Consider the following 14,633-nt stretch of genomic DNA (forward strand, 5'->3'; position numbering starts at 1 on the left):
TGGAAGAGAATTCCAAGTTGAAAGAACAACTTGAGAAGGGTCTCATTACGTGCATCCAAGGAGAGAAAAATGTAATTGATCATTTGAGCAATCAAAAGTAAGTTGCAGGTAAGAAAGGACTTGGGTTTGCAACCAAGTCTAAGAAGAGAAGGAAAAACAAGACCAAGCCATCTTCCTATCTTAAGGACATCTTTGTCAAAGAGGTTGAGAGTACTCATAAGGATATGAAGAACAAGGAAGGGGGTGACAATGTCAAGAAGGGCAAAACCACTCCCACCAACACCGCCGACGATTTTAACGCCTCTTATATTTTATATCGTGCTAGTGATGGGCATGTTTATGCCAAATTTGTTGGTTCTTATTATGAGTACATTGAGTGGGCTATTTGGGTTCCTAACACCCTTGTTTCTAACATCAGAGGACCCATTCAAAAATGGGTACCTAAATCCAAGCATTGATCTCGTACTGGAGTTTGCTTCCGGTGGGGTGTCATGGTTGCTCGATAGTGGAGCAACAAATCATATGACCGGGAGCAAGAATTTGGTGGTGGATGTGCAGCCAATTCCATCTATGCCCACCCATGTCCAATTTGCTGATGCCTCAACATCTACTGTAATGGGATTTGGTAATGTGGTCATCTCTCAAGATTTATCTATAGAGAAGGTCATGCTTGTTGAGTCCCTTGCATACAATTTGCTTTCCGGTCGACAACTTGCAATTATGGGCTTTACCACAATCCTTAATCTTGATACCGTGGCCCTTTTGTGGAGCAAGACTCTTAAAGTAGCCTTTGTTGGATATGTCGAGAATGGTCTCTATGTAGTAAAATTTTCAGAGCGACCAACTAAGACCGCGACTTGTCTAATGGCTAAAGTTGATGTGGGTTGGCTATGGCATCGCCGACTAGCCCATGTCAATATGAGATCATTGCAAAGTCTCCTCGAAGGGTACCATGTTCATGGACTAACATATGTGAGTTTTGCTAGAGACCGTGCTTGGAGTGCTTGTATTGAAGGAAAGCTTCATGAAACAGCTCACCGTCCCACAACTGTCATATACTCTAAAAGGTCTTTGGAGCTCCTTCACATGGATCTCTTTGGACCTCCCTATTTTGATAGTTTTGGGGGAAGAAAGTATTGCTTGGTGATCGTGGATGACTACTCAAGATATACTTGGGTATATTTCTTCAAGAAGAAGAGTGAGACTCAGCAAACTGTCATCGACTTTGCTAATGAAGCTCAACGTCAACATGAAGCAAAGATTCTGATGATTAGAAGTGACAACGACACCAAGTTCAAGAACTACACCTTAAATGAGTTCCTTAGTAATGAGGGAATCAAGCATCAATACACATCACCCTATACCCCTCAACATAACGGTGTTGCAGAAAGGAAGAATCAGACATTGATGGACGCGGCAAGAACCATGATGGCAGAATTCAAATCTCCGTACAACTTCTGTGCTGAAGCCATTAGCACCGCCTGTCATGCATCGACTCAGCTCTACCTCCGCAATGGCTTGAACAAGACTCCGTATGAGATCCTTACAGGGAACAATCCCAACCTCAAGTACTTCCGGGTGCTCAGTTGTAAGTGTTTCATACTCAAGAAAAATGTTGTTTTGTCTAAATTTGAAGCTAGAGCTCAAGAGGGCATATTTGTTGGTTATGCTACAAACTCCCATGCTTACCGTGTTCTCAACAAGTCCACTAGATTCATTGAGGAGACGGGTAACATGGAGTTTGATGAGAATAATGGCTCCCAAGTGGAGCAAAGTGGTCTTTGTGATGTAGGTGATGAAATTCCTCCTCAAGCCATAAGAACAATGGGGATTGGTCAAATACTCCCCATTGAGGAACCCCTTGTGGACGAAGGAGAAGGACAATGCTCTACTAATGTGGAGCTATCACCCTTGCTAGACCCTCACGCTTCCGAAGAACAAAAAGAAGACCCTCAACCCGATGAACCTGATCAAGGACAAGATCAACCTCATGGAGATGGTGCCACACCAAATGATGTCCAAGATAATGCTCCAGATTTCGAGCCAGCCCAAGATCAAGTGCAACCACAAGATCAAGGGCAATCTAGTGAGCTAGCTCAAGACGGTGCTCAAAGCATTCAAGAAGAATCCCCTACATTATCAAGTAGGGAAATTATGAAGTGTTGTGCTGCCAAGATAGCCAACAAACTCTGTGTTCGACAACATATCTTCAAGAATGTGCTTGGTAGCTTCAATAAAGGGGTAACCACTCGTTAACAATTATCAAACTTTTGTATGCATCATGTGTTTGTTTCATGTGTTGAACCCCTAATGTTAGATGATGCACTTGATGATGAGGATTGGCTTGAAGCTATGCATGATGAACTTAACAACTTCGAGCGCAATCAAGTTTGGAAATTAGTGCCAAGACCAACGGAGGAACATAATGTCGTTGGAACCAAATGGATCTTCAAGAACAAGCAGGATGCAAATGGTGTGGTTGTTCGAAACAAAGCAAGACTATTGGCGCAAGGCTACTCCAAAGTCGAGGGTATCGACTATGGTGAAACCTTTGCTCCTGTCACTCATCTTGAATCTATTCGCATGTTACTTGCGTTTGCTTCTCATCATGATTTTATATTACAACAAATAGATGTGAAGAGTGATTTTATAAATTGTCCTTTAAATGAGTTTGTATATGTCAAACAACCCCCGGGATTCAAGGATCCGAAGTTCCCCACTCATGTATACAAACTCAGGAAGGCACTCTACGGTCCTAAACAAGACCCACGTGCGTGGTATGAGTACCTTACTGAGTTGTTGCAAGACCGTGGGTTTGAGATTGGGAAAATTGATCCCACTCTTTTTACCAAGAAGGTCAAAGCGAAGTTATTCATATGCCAACTATATGTTTATGATATTATATTTGGTTCTCCTAACAAATCTTTCAATGAAGAATTTGTTGCACTAATGACCGAGAAGTTTGAGATGTCAATGATGGGAGAGTTGAAGTTCTTTCTCAGGTTTGAAATCAAACAACGAAGAGAAGGAACATTCATCAAACAAGCCAAGTACACTCAAGACATGATCAAGAGGTTCGAGCTCGAGGATGTCAAGCTTGTCAAATTTCCCATGCCAACCAAATGCAAGATCGACAGTGATCCCAATGGTAAAGCCGTGGATCAAAAGGTATATTGCTCCATGATTGGATCCTTGCTTTACCTTTGTGCATCTAGACTCGATATCATGTTGAGTGTGGGAATCTGTACACGGTTCCAATCCGCACCAAAGGAAAGCCACTATGCGGCAGTCAAACGAATCTTTCGATATTTGGCTCATACCCCAAACTTTGGCTTATGGTGCCCCAAAGGAGCAAGCTTCAGTTTAGTATGTTACTCTGACTCAGATTGGGATGGAGATTGTGTTGGAATGAAGTCAACCTCTTGAGGATGCCAATTCCTTGGTCGTTCCTTGGTAAGTTGGTCTTCGAAGAAGCGAAACTGTGTGTCACTTTCTTCCACTGAAGCTGAGTATGTAGCTGCTGCAAGTTGTTGTGCTCAAATATTATGGATGAGGCAAACTTTAAAGGATTACGGTGTCACTTGTGACAAAGTGCCTCTTTTGTGTGACAATGAGAGTGCTATTAAGATATCCCTTAATTCGGTGCAACATAGCAATACCAAGCATATTGATATACGTCATCATTTCATTCGAGATCATATCAAGCAAGGAGATATTGAGGTCCTCTTCATCAACACTCAAGAGCAACTTGCGGATATTTTGACCAAACCTCTAGATGAAGCAAGGTTTCGAGAGTTAAGACATGAGCTAAATATCATTGATTCAAGTAATGTAGATTGAAACTAGGCAAAACACACCTCACTCGTCATTATTTGGCTCTAGATGTAGGCATGGACATAGAGGGAGTGTTGTTCTCTCAATGAACATCTCCTCCCCCTATTATGCAAAAATTGATAAAATCTTTCACATCAGCCATTGTTGATGGCACTTGTGCTTCAAAGACGAGCGATGGTCATGAACCCAAGGATAATTCTTCGCGGTGTCATACCATTTGTCTCAAACATAGGTAGCTTCAGCCACCGCCCTCTACATCAGGAGATTCAATGTTGCTTCTTATTTTTGTTGAGGTCTTCTTGTTCTTTTTCTTTATTCACTGGCTTTGTTCAAGTTTTTTCTATTATCGAGGGGAGTAGAGCTATTTTTCAGCCTCTTTTGTCAAAAAATGCACGGTACTACCGCCCCCCAACACGGTAGTAAATTTTTACTACCGCTGGGAGAGCGGTACTACCGCTGGCGGAGTGGTACTACCGCCCCCAGCACAGTAGTAAATTTTTACTACCGCTGGGAGAGAAGTACTACCGCATGCCAAGCGGTACTACCGCGATGACAGTGGTACTACCGCACTGCCACGACCTCCAGGGTATTTAAAGGGCAGGGGAGGCAGTTTTTCCCCTCTGCCCATTCACCCCGAGTTCTTCTTCTTTTCTCTCTCTCCTCTCTCAAGGTGCTTCCCAAGGGGATCGTCGGATCTCCATCTCCAGCCATCCTTCTCCGATTCCGATCGGTGGGATCCTCTCCCACGTGCCATGGACCTCAGTACTGACCCTCTTCCCCGTTATATTTGCTTGGTTTTTGATTGAATCTAGTGCTAGGGGAATGTCTATGTTTCGTTTCCTCATGGCACCCTATCCTCTTCCTAGAGGGATTGGGGAGTTCTTGGGTAGTATATCCTTCATGGAGTAGGTTCTCTTGTGTGTAGGGGTGCTCAGTAGTCCCAGATCTAAGATTTCGTTTCAAAGAATTGGGGATTTTTGGTGTTATGCCTCTGTCAGATCTGGCACTCTGCCCCCCGTGCGGTACTATCGCTCGAGTAGCGGTACTACCGCTGTCAGAGCGGTCCTACCGCTGCCAGGGCGACAGTAAATTTTTACTACCGCTCGAGCAGCGGTACTACCGCCCTTCTTTGGGCACACACATTTAACCCTATCCTTTTTGAGCTTTTTATGTTGATTCTTGATCTTTGCCGTGACGTTTTGTGTCCTTTGTGTCGTGTTTGCTTTTTGCGTATCATAGGTGGTGGTCCAGGCGCTCTAACCCTCCTCGGGGTGCCAGCTCCAAGCGTCCCTCTTCAGATGTTTCCGAAGGTTCTAAAGCACCCAAGTGCAATTTCAAGAAGACTGCTCACAAGCCGAGAAATACAGTTGACTGGAACACCATGCCACTTGCTGAGTTTCAGCTGCGTCGCAAGGTCAATCCCTACAACAGCAATAGGGAACAGTTAACTGGAGGTGATCTGTTCTGGAATAAAGACCAGTTTCTTATCTTTGAAGATGTCATGAAAAAAAAGAAGAATATGTATGTTCATGTGCAGTGGATTGATTTCAATCATCTGAAGAAAGACCTTGCTTACTTTGGGAGGCTCTATCCGTAGTGGACCAGCTTCAGATTGAGGAGCTCATCACCTTTTAGCAAGACTTTGATTATAAGGTAGTGGCACACTTCTTCGCTACTTTTGACTTTCACACTGATGATGACCGCACCATGACCTGGTTGACGAATGGGACAGTGTTGTCTCCTACATGGAAGGATTTCATGAATCTTCTGCAGGTTCGAGATAAGGGGCTTCACCACCCAGTTGGCTTGCACCCACATGCCAACCCTACTGCTATTGCCAAGGAGAAGTTGCTGCCAAACTACATTGTGAAGCAAACCCCATCTGGTGAGGTCTCCTATGTTATGAACCATTTTCTGGATGTGATGCACCGCATTTTCGCAACACCCTATTTCCTAGAGTTGGCAACAAGGAACAGGTCCACTCATACCTGGTAGATATGCTCCTCATGTGTCAGAAGGGGCGAACTCACCCCTCTGAACCACTAGATGTCTCTCATGTTCTATGGAGCAAGCTGTCCTCCGCGGTCTTCAACCGTAAGCTCCCAATCTACGGTCCTTACCTGTTCTATCTCATCAAGATGACGTGGGCCAAGAAATTTCCAGATTTTGAGTTTGCTACCCCTAATTTCATTCGCCATGAGCCCATCAAACTGCGTCAGAAGACAAATTGGCAAACACCTCCACTACACCTGCTGCCGCTAGAGATTCAAATGAGAATGTGGCTCCTGCTGAGGATGAGGCTGCTCTAGAGTCACATATGCCTTCCTCGGCCGAGCCGTCATGGGCCAAAAGTCTCACTGACATGATGAAGACCTTGTTCTGCATGTAGGCCAAGGGACAGTACAAGACCCATGTCGCTCTGGAGGAGAGTCGCCAGCGTGACAAGATGATCACGAGGAAGCTTGATATGCATATCTCCAGTGGATCTGAGCGAGAGATCACCCCGGAGGGTGAGTGGATGCAGAGAACCAGATGCAGTGGGCTGTGTCTGAGGAGGAGACCGGCGATGACTCATATGAGGAGTATGTTCAGGAGGAGACCGAAGACTGATGGCTATATTCTCTCCAGTTCGAGCTACCACTTATGTCGTAGGTGTCCTCTCTGCCTTTTTGGTGTCCCGATGACAAAGGGGGAGAGAGTGTAGGATTTGCTCATTTTCTCGCTTTCGTGGTTATTTGGTTTGTTGAACTTTAGTTGCTTTCGCTGTTTGTCTTTGCTTTATGGGTGAGACTATGAGACGTAAGACTTTTATCATATGGTGTGAGACATATGCTATATCTTCCCTATCCTTTGTCACATTATTATCTTTTTATTAATATCTTGTGAGTCTTATTATCTCTTGACTTATCTTCATGCTCATATGCTATGACTTGCTTCCATTTATAACTATCTAATCTATTATGTAGCAAGGATTGCTTAGTCTATAAAATCTAGGGGGAGTGCTCTTTCCTTGGTTGTGTGTTGGTATGCACACACCTAGGGGGAGCTTGTCCCTAGTTTTTAGATTTTGGGATTTGCATATGCCATCTCTATATCCTTTATGTGCAAATCCTGTATGGTCATCAATCCACCAGAAAGGGGGAGATTGTTAGGGCATATTTCTTCCTAAGTGGTTTTAGTGATTGATGACAATGCATGTGTGGACTAATCGTGTGCATTGAGCATTTCAGATGATTCATATCTAGGCACAAGACGATTTGATGCCCCTCGGAATCTCTCGAAGACGGTTGCTTTCTATGTTTCTCTTTGGTGGTTTTGAGTCATAGGAAAGCCGTACTATTAAGAGGGGGTCCGCATCGGAAAGGTGTGGGTGGAATCATCACGTACACTTAGTGCTTCACCTTTTTTTTGGCACAATGGAGCTCCATACTCATATTTATTGTCTATGCAGAAGGGCCGGCGGTAGTAATTTTTACTACCGCTCCAAGAGAGGCACTACCGTTCTCAGTGCGGTAGTAATTTTTTACTACCGCTGTGACGGACTTTTTCGCATACTCCCCCCCCCCCCCGCAGTAGTAGGCACGGTAGTAATTTATTACTACCATGGTTGGTGAGGTGCACAGCGGTAGTACCACTCTTAGGAGCAGTAGTACCGCTCCCAGAGCGTTAGTACCGCTTGTCTATTACTGTGGTAGGTGGGTAATGGTTGGATCTGAGCCCCCCACTATATAAAGGTATCTTCTTCTTCGAGGAGCTTACCTTCAACCTCTCTAACCTCCATTGTTTCTCCATAAGCTTACTTTCGCCCGATCTCTCTCTAGCCAATCAAACTTGTTGATTTTCTAGGGATTGCTTGAGAGGGCCTTGATCTACACTTCCACAAAGAGATATTTGATTCCCCACTAATCCCTTGCGGATCTTGTTACTCTTGGGTGTTTTGAGCAACCTAGACGGTTGAGGTCACCTCGGAGCCACATGTCATTGTGGTGAAGCTTCATGGTCTAGTTGGGAGCCTCCAAGCTTTGTGTGGAGATAGCCCCAACCTTGTTTGTAAAGGTCCGATCACCGCCTTCAAGGGCACCAATAGTGGAATCACAACACCTCGCATTGTGTGAGGGCGTGAGGAGAATATGGTGGCCCTAGTGGCTTCTTGGGGATCATTGAGCCTCCACACCGCTCCAACGAGGACATACTTCCTGTCAAATGGAAGGAACTTCGGTAACACATCCTCGTCTCCACCGGTTCCACTTGTGGTTATCTCTTACCTTTACTTTTACTTGTTGTAGTTGTGGTGTATTCTTTGCTTGCACTTATTATCGTTGTAGTTAGCATCATATAGGTTGCTCATCTAATAGTTCACATAGAGAACCTTTTGTTGCTAACGTCAATTTGTTAAGATAAGCTAAAAATTGGTAGTTGCCTATTCACCCTCCGCTAGTCAACCATATTGATCCTTTCACTAACTTTGAGCATTTGAGCAATTAGTTCATTTTACTACCTCAACCCCTTCTAATAGTATTGGCTTTCCTATGGACTCAAAAAGTGATTTCTCAGAAATATAAAATGAAGAGTCTTCTATCTTGAAGCTTGAGCCAATATTATTCGTTTCTTGCATCAAGGGGCATCTCCACAAAAACCTTAAGCCATAGAATCTTCTAAACTTCTCTGAAATATATTAGGAAAACACATTAGTCCAATGATGCTTATGTTGTGATCAATTATCGAAACCACCCTAGGGAGAAATTGTGCTTTCAATATGATGACGAGACCCCGCCATAGGTTGGCAATTGCAAGAGTTGGGTCCTGTTGTGGCCGAAGAGTCTCCTTCGTTTGAAGGCGGTCGGGACCACACCAATAACCAAGCAACAACCTTTGGAAGGTATGAACACCACCACACCACCTACCCAATTAGCGACGCCTATCGTGTCGGGTGATAGCGGACGACGTGAGGAAGAGGATCCATTAGTGGATGATGACGTCGCCACCGTCGAAGAAGCAACAGATGATGGCATGGACAACGGTGATTACTATCTATAGTATCTCAATACCAATGGCTATGAGTTATCTGTAGCGCTGGGATAACAACACTACTGCTACAAGTTAGATGTAGCACCGTACTAGTAGTGTTGGTGCCCGTGCTACTGCTAGCCAAAAAACCAACGCTACCAGTATGCTTTTGCCTAGTAGTGTTGATCTATCCTTCTTTCACCACATTTCAAGTTGGGAAGATTTCAAATATTTCAAAGAGGTCTCTTGCCAAATTTGATCTTGATCTGGATTTATTAAGCCCTCCAAATAAATCGTTTTGGTGTCTCTTTTCTTTCCTTCTTTTATTTTCCTTCTTTCTAAATCAGCCGAGCCTACAACCAAGCTAGCCCCTAAGGCCGAGCCTATCCTCACCTCTCTCCCGACTAAACCATAGTTGCCCCAATCAATGTCCTTGATCCCCTCATGCTCCTTCGATAGCGTCATGCACAACACATGCACACGTCTCACAACAGAGTCGAGCCCCCTCATGTTCGATCCCCTCGTCCTCGACCTCGGCATCGTGCCAGGGCACCCCTCGGGTCAACGACCCTGGGCCACCGCCGCGCCTCAGCCTCGTTCTCGTATCGCCAGCGAGGCCCCCGTCTTAGCATCATGCCTTGGCGTCTGTCCTCCTTTCTATGGTCGTGCTCCTCCTTTGGTCGCCACATGCTCACCTTACGCTGACCCTTGCCTTGTCTACCACCGCTGCTATCACCTCCTTGCCGCTGCTCTGCACCTCCTCTGCTTCTATTGCCTCTTCCTCCCATCTTTGCTCAAGCTTGCCCCTACTACCTCGTGTTTTCTCCTCTGACCGCGCAACACCCGACTCCCCCCGATCTCCTCACTTAGCGTTCGACCATGCTGCCATGCGTCGTGTCAACCGGTGAGATGGTGTTTGCAAGCGATGCCCACAACCGCCAATTCCTCCGCCTATCCCATCTGCTCGCCCCGCCTCCGCAACTGCTCGCTGCCTCCACCACTTCACCTCCTCCATGTTTTCCCCACGGGACGTCCTCTGCAATGGACACCAGCAACAACACGATGCCCTGTCATGCATCGGGTTGCTCATGTAGACTGCGGCGCCTAGACCCGAACACATGATATTCCATGAGTCACGGCAGAAGAAAATGATATCCTAAAGACACCTTTCTCGAAAGAGGAGGTGAGAGCAGCAGTGTTTCAAATGGAACATAACGAAGCTCCAGGCCCAGATAGTTTCCCCGCAAAATTCTATCAGGATTTTGGGGATATAATCAAGACCGACCTTTTGGAATTATTCAATTGTTTTCACGCCGATGGACTAGACCTATTCAGACTTAATTTTAGTGAGATAGTCTTGTTGCAAAATATTAAGGAGGCTGAATGAATCCAGCAGTTCACACCTATATGCCTTTTTAATGTTAGTTTCAAGATTTTAACCGAAGTAGGTACAAATAGGTTCAACTCAGTAGCTGACCATCTTGTTTGTCCATCTCAAATGGCATTCATGCAAGGAAGAAATATACTCGATGGCGTAGTAATGTTGCATGAGACTATTCACGATATGCATGAGAAAAATATGAGTGGGGTAGTATTCTAGATCGGCTTTGAAAAAGCCTATGACAATGTTGAATGGTCTTTCCTCGAATAGGCCCTTAGAATGAAAGGTTATTCCGATAAAGGGTGCCAGTGGATCCATATCTTTTAACTCGAGGTAGTGTGGCCATCAAAGTCAATCATGAAGTAGGCCATTACTTTGAGACAAAAAAATAATATGACAAGGTGGCCCCATGTCCCCAATTTTATTTAACATTCTCGCTGACATGTTGGCTATTCTGATTGAGCATGCCAAGCAGGACGACTAGATTGCACGAGTAGTGCCACACCTTGTGGATGGTGGCCTCTCTATTGTGTAGTATGCTGATGAAACAATTCTTTTTATGGAACATGACCTCGACAAGGCTCGAAACATGAAACTCTTACTTTCAGCATTTGAGTAAATGCCGGGTCTCAAAATCAACTTCTATAAAGGCGAAATTTTCTGCTTTGGAGATGCTGCTGATGCGGCTCCAATTATTCTGACCTGTTAGGTTGTGCACATGGAAATTCCCAATTAAATATCTGGGAATACCGATCCACTATCGGTGTCTCACTATTGCAGATTGGAAATCCTCTAGGAGCATTTAGAGAAATGCTTGAGCAGTTAGGAAGGCAAGATGCTCTCACTTGGAGGACAACTTGTTTTGATTAACTCTGTCCTTACCAATATGGTTCTATATATGCTTTCTTTTTTGCAACTCCCAAAAGGGGTGCTCCAAAGACTCGACTATTTAAGATCCTGATTTTTTTGGCACGGATATGGCAAAAAGAAAAAATATAGGTTGGCCAAATGGAGCGTGGTTTGTAGGCCAAAAGACCAAGGTGACCTTGGAATTGATGACGTGGAGGTCAAGAATGTGGCCCTACTTAGTAAATGGTTGTTCAAACTTCTTACTAAGGATGGTGTTTTGCAAACCATGTTGTGCAACAAGTATATAGACCAAAAAGTAGTGGTTCAAGCCTATTGAAAACCCGGCGACTCACACTTTTCGGCTGCCCTAATGGCGTCAAAGAAACATCTCTTTCTCTTTGGGTCTTTCGCGATAAAGGATGGCTCAGAGATTCGATTTTGGGAAGACAAATGTCTAGGCAATGCCAGTATCCAAGAACAATACCCAACTTTATACGACATTGATCACAATAAAAATAATAGCATTACACATGTGCTTGGTTCATCCCTGCCGAATATTTCATTCAGGCGGGATTTGAGTGGCCCCCGTCTTATGGCATGGCATAATATTTTATCCTATCTAGATTCAATTGTTTTGAGATAAGGCTGGGATGTTTTCCACTGGAACCTTACTTCGTCGGGGTCTTTCACAGTAGACTATATATATCGTGTGTTAATGCATTCTGAGGTACTAGTGAGTAATAACAAGAAAATTTGTAAGTCAAATATTCCACTGGAAGTTAAAATATTCATCTCGTATCTTCGTAGGGGAGTTGTGCTAACCAAAGATACCCTTGCATGGCATAACTGGCCAAGAAGTAAGCAATGTTGCTTTTGTTCTCATGATGACACAATTAAGCACCTTTTTCCAATGCAAGTTTGCACGTGCTACATGGTCAATCATCCAAATAGCGTCAAATTTATATCCACCCACAAGTGTTGCGAATATGTTTGGTCATTGGTTGGACGATATCCCAAATAGATTCAAAACACTATTAAGGGTGGGAGCATATGCCTTACTTTGGTCGCTTTGGCTATGTAGAAACGATATAATTTTTAATGACATAATTGCTTCTCCTCTATAGGTTATTCTCCATTGTACACACTTTCTTCATATGTGGTGCATGCTATAACGAACAGAGCACCAACCGATGTTCAAGGCGGTGTGTACGCGGTTGGAGCAGGCGGCTATGGAGGTTTTTCCCCAACATGGGTGGAAGCATAATCTCCAGATCGACCCTCCTTCATTTTCAACATAGGTATATTGTCGGTCTATAGGACTCTATTGTTGCCGATTTGTCTTTTTGTTACTTTTCCTTTCTTAGACTTTGGGTGTTTGGCTGTGTTCATCCTAGTTATGCAAAGGTCGGGTGATACTCATAATGTTTTGTATTCGCTTGATGCTACATTTTAAGATAATGAATCGCCCTTTATCGGAAAAAGGTCTCTACGACGCCCTTGTGTTGTTGCCATGTGAGTGCAGCTACCTTTGTCCACCACAAGTACGCCTCCATCACCCTCAAGCTGTTCATTTTGGCATTGGCTCCGAGACCTCCACATCATGGCTAGAACCACACTGAGTTGATGCTCATTTCCATTGTTCACGAAGGCCGCCATGAATGCAAGATGCAATCCCAAGACCTTCTGTCAAGGAACCATCGCTCCGTTGCTTGCTACACACCAAGTACCCTAAAGACCACTCTGACACCAAGTACCTATATGCATGGATATGCCAAGATTGACTACACGGAGGCCAGGTCTCGCAAGACCCGAACCTCGACGAGTCTCGCGAGTACTACTACTTCCACTACGACGTGCAAGGACATCAAATTCGCCAGGTTCTTTTCCGAAACATCCACCACTACTTTCGTGACAATGCCTTGAACATCTACACCGCATCGACTTGATCCGTTCCAAATTTGCAAACTTCAAAGCTTTAACGTTCATACGACGCCCATGGTCGAATGCATCTTTGTATGAAATTCCTGTGTTGGCATCGCATCCAAATTGTTACATGCACGTTCCTCATTTGCCATAGCACCAACATGTGGGAACTGAAATCCAGGATAACTCCCCATCACTCTTGCATGTTCCGCACATCTCACACTTGTTCCTTTGCATTGGTATCTCAATCAAGTTATCAGAATCGAAATATTGGCGTGACACCATTTTCGTTTTTGTTGCCGTGGCACCCAATCCTTTTCATCATATTATGTAAACATTTTCATAAAATTGCATAACACTTGAACACGTCATCCACCTCCATGTCAAAAACATTTAAATTGTTGTTTGAATTTAAATTGCCTAATAGGATGCTAAGATGGTTTATTTCATATCTTAATATACGTAGCTCCAAATTAAATGAACTATATATGTAAATTGATTATAAAAACATGTAGAATAACATGTTGCACATTATTTTCCTATTTAATAAATAGAAAATAGTTTAGACAGATCTGAACTAATTACAAAAATTGCATATGTGGTCGTTTGGGAAATTCTATATGTTATTTCTGGCCTCATTTAAAATGCCTAGATAGATAGTTTAATTATCCTTCACCTCTTGCCATGATATAACATTTAAACTTGTCATGTACCTAATGTTAGAGATATGCCCTAGAGGCAATCGTGTATGATGATATTTCCTATGTGTTTATGAATAAAGATAGTGCTTGGACATTATCAATGATGTGTAATGACCAAGTACGTGACTTGTTTGTGAGACTATGCATTGTATGATGACTGTCATAAAGAGTCCCTAAACGGAAGGGTTGTTTGGAGGCGCAACGAGTTGGACTAGCATATGACACAGTGGATGATCCGGTTTCACTCGCCATGTAGCGTTGGATGCTAGCCGCATAATATGACTCAGAAAGATCTGGTTGGATTCGACGTAGTCGAATCCAAGCCAAGAGAAGGTCTGAGTTGCACAAACCCAACTATGAGACGTAGCGATAGGTCATCTCTGAGTCTCTAGTACAACATACGTTTTATGTGCTAAGACCTGAGCTGTCGCATGTAATCGGGATGGTGACAGACTTGCTTTGGGCCGACCAAACGCTACTCCGTAACTGGGTAGTTACAAAGGTAGGTTTCTGGCTTGTCCAGACCCATGCTGCGAGACATGGTCGAGCAAGATGGGATTTGCCCCTCCGATCAAGAGAGATATACTCTCGGCCCCTCGGGTGATCCGACCTGGATAAGCATGGCCATGCGATGAGGATTGTGAGATAATCCGAATGCTGGTCGGATTCACCGGAACGAGAAAGAGGTCGTGCGGCAATCAGGATGACCATATCGCCTTGAGAACGACACCGTATATCGTGTGGCAAAGGGAACAGAAGTATGAAGTACATGTTCGTCTAACCAGCTTCATCCGACACTTGGAGTCGACACGTCTTGCTAGAGATCGCTACCCACTAGCCGAGTCGAACGTGGTTTGACTCGTAACCAAGTGAACGAGAACCTACAGGGTCGCACACTTAAGGGAAGGAACACGTGGGGTTTAGGGTCCATGCGAGGC

This window comes from Hordeum vulgare, chromosome 6H (assembly GCF_904849725.1).
Source record: "Hordeum vulgare subsp. vulgare chromosome 6H, MorexV3_pseudomolecules_assembly, whole genome shotgun sequence".
NCBI lineage: Eukaryota > Viridiplantae > Streptophyta > Magnoliopsida > Poales > Poaceae > Hordeum > Hordeum vulgare.